Genomic DNA, 3,877 nt, shown 5'->3' with positions numbered 1-3,877 from the left:
AAGAAGATAAGTATACGAAACTTCAAATATTTGTAGCAATTAAAATAAATGTATGTACATTTTAAACAAGAAAAGATAATATACATACATGAATTATTTTCGATGACACATTATATGATTTTCTAACAAACTATGCGCAAAAGAACAATGATGTTTAATGTTAGCAGGAAAAATATTGCATACATATTACAGCAAAAAATGTTATAAAGTATTGCTTGTAATGTTTGTTTTGACAAACACACAAGATCAAGAAAGACGTTATCTTTTCTCCTTATTTATCTGTCGATATAAAGCCAGAATATTTTTTATAGCGTAATATTTGCGTAAATTTCTCAAATGCGCACAATGCTCTTTTGAAAATGTAACGCACTTAAAACTTAATACAATACTATATTACAATACTATATAAATTACAATACTATATTAATCTATTTAAATTAAATATTCTCATGCATCTAACAGTTAAAGATTTCATTACTTTAAGTACAACGTAATCCACGCGAGAGTGCGTTATACTTATACTTAAATGTAGGTATTCAGTAAACACTAAATAAAAGTACACTGCAAATCTATGTGTGTAAAAGATAACTATATGTATACAATTGGTTTTTCATGTAAAAATAACAGACTATACTGCAAAACCGGGCATTTCGGCGTCCGAGACAAAATAAAAAAATGCGCCCTTTAGTAAAAAAAATATTTCTTTATGACATGTGAAATATATAAATAAGAATTAATATAAATTAATAGTAATTAATGGTATATATTAATATTAATTGAATATAATCAGGAATATATACAGGAGAGCAGTTATAATCATACAAATTTACGTGTATGTTACAATTAAAATATACTAGAATTACAATAATATTTTTCGTGTTTTGATGTAAAATTATCAATTATTATACCAAATCTATACCCTTACATATTTCATTTTCATTTGAAAGAATTCCAATATCTGATAATTTTTCTTGATTTAATGATGACATTAATAATTTTTTATTAACTTCAATTTACTAAAATTTCTTTCACATGAAGCTACTGTTACCGGAATAGTTAAAAATATTCTTGCTGCTATCTTCAAGTTTGGATATAATTCGGTTAAAGAATAACCATGAATTAGTTTTAAAGCATCTAAAATAGAAGCTAATTCTATACGAGAAGTATTAATATTGCATGCTGTTTGAAACTTAAAATTTTGGAAGATTTCGTTTGCATTTAGATCATTTTCATATCTTAATGTTAATATATTGCCGAATTTTATAGCTCGAAAACACTAATTGTTGATAACTTATAACTTGATAAGAAATCAAAATCTGATGATACTTTATGTAGCTTTTCATATCACCAATACAATTCAAAAATAAGTCCAATACTTTCTTTACTTCAATTTCATACAACTCAAAATCACCGTTAATGAATTAAAATATGTAAGAAATTATATTGCCACTTTTGCACCTCTTTCATCAAATTGTTTGCATGAGACAAATGCTTCGCTCGCCACACCTCCCGACTCTGCTATAGTGCATACAAAAATGGATTTATACATTTAAATACATTTAAATACATTAAAATATTAAAATTTCACCTTCAATAACATAACTATTATGTAATACATGTGTTATATCGCATTTATATTGTTAAAATTATAGCATTGATATATAATTACTGTTAATTGGTGTGTTTATTGTATATAATAAGGCTCAAAGTTCATGCCGCGTTGATACACTGACTAACTATTAGTCAGCCAAATGACAAATATTTATCGTACGTACACATACGACTGCTACTACCATATATACCTTTTTTAAAGTGCAAAGTTCGTTTACACATAGGATTGCTGAAAGCGAGTAAGTCCGGATCTACAATAGATGTTTTAAGCCTTAAGCAGTAAGAAATTGACCAATTACAGTCAAATGAAAGGAGAATAATTGACTATAATTCGTTTATTTTTTATGGCTTAAGATTTAAAAACCTATCGTAGATCCGGGATAAAAGATCCTGCGCGCGTGATAAAAATAGCTTGCATTTTATTCTTTCCGTTTTTGTCATTCTAAAAGGAATAAAAAAAATTGCAGGTAATATAAAGAGAATATAAAGTAAAAAAGGAACATTTAAATTGTAATATGTAATTTCGTATGCAAATAAAATCTCTTATATTGATTGTAGTAGACTAATATAATAGCAGATGTATCAATGCAGCATTTTATGTAACAATAATATTACATGTTATGTGGTAGTTGATGAAACATCAAATTACAATAAAGAGTTAGTTAGTTCCCATTCTACAATTGCGTAAGCGTAAAGTAAGTGGTTGTAGTTGTAAGAATTGACTAATCACAGTCGAATATTTTCCTCATATTTGACTATGATTGCAATACACATAGAATTTTTTCTTAGAGTTCACGTTAAAAATATAATAGTCATGGGACAACATTGTATATTTCGAAAAATTTTATATATAAATCTTTCTCATTTATTAATAAAACTACAAAAAATATATAAAAATAAGTTCGATTAATTTTACTAAAGTGCATGGTCAAAATCTTTAAAATTTTGTATCGTATTACAACTATTTTCAGGGTAAATTTTAATAGAAAATTCTCTCCGTGAATAATTAATTCTTACAGCTACAACCATCCAAAGAGAACAAGAAAATAAAAATAATGTCAATTTAATGTCATATTGACGAATTGTAAAATTCGTTCAATTGTAGAATGGGCTTTACAGATTTCAACCTTCTAGAGTAAAAATTTTCATTATCAATCTTTTATTTTACAGTGATATCAGGTGATTTTATATATATATAGGTACCTCCTGTACGAGAAATTGATTCGGTTAAACAGAAAATTCTAATTTTCTCAAGTGTTTCTCAAATATTCTTACAAATGTTCTCTATTTTAAAATTAATCATAAATTTTTATTTATATATATCTTATTTTATATGTATATTATAAAAATTTAATACAAGTAAAAATAAAAAAATATATAAATAAAAGTATTGATTATAAATAAAAGTATTCAAGATACTAAGAAAGATAAAAAATGTATAACAAGTTGACTTATCGAACTGTTTTTACGTCATTGGACTCTAGCTATAATATGTTTGTTTTATCGATTCCATTTAGACGAAAAAAAAAACAAAGTTGAAAGATCGATAATGAGACATATATTAGAATGTTAGTTTAAAGGTAATCTTATCTACATTTATATAATAGTCCAAAGGTAAAGATTCAATCAATGTACAACGTTCGATAACAATTAATTATTCTATAGCTTGTATAACGTCTCAATATTTAGCGCATTATTAAGAGCAATGACTTTATATTATTTATAATACAACATATATACGCGATCGACTTTATATTATAACCACGATTTTATAATCTTATATCAGACGTATATTCTAACTTAATAATAATATTATATTATTCAAAGAATTGGAAAGAGTAAGGGCACTAGGAGTCGGGCGCAGAAGGCGTCGCGCAAATAATACACTTATAAAGAATGAAACTTCTTTATTCACTAAACGCGCTTACATGTTTCTACTCATTTTTTAGCCTTCCTCAGAGCAAACACACACTAACATATATAAAGTAAAAGTTACCCTGTCATGGTGAGCTCCTCTACATCGAGAATTTAAATGCCAGAATTAAATAAAAAGAAAGAAAAGAAAATGAAAAAGAGGGGAAATGTTAAAAATGTCAAATTAAAGAATATAGAAACTAATTTATCAAAAAGCTTTAATAATATAATTAATTATCCCGAAAATAAGGACGCTCACCACAATTACAAAGTACCGTATCGCAAACATTATCATGAATAATTCAAGAACCGGTTCCTGATATGTTGGCCAGTCGGTATCCGACACAGTGAG

This window comes from Trachymyrmex cornetzi, unplaced genomic scaffold (assembly GCF_001594075.2).
Source record: "Trachymyrmex cornetzi isolate Tcor2-1 unplaced genomic scaffold, Tcor1.1 scaffold803, whole genome shotgun sequence".
In the NCBI taxonomy this organism is placed as follows: domain Eukaryota; kingdom Metazoa; phylum Arthropoda; class Insecta; order Hymenoptera; family Formicidae; genus Trachymyrmex; species Trachymyrmex cornetzi.
Note: the sequence above shows the minus strand (reverse complement) of the source record.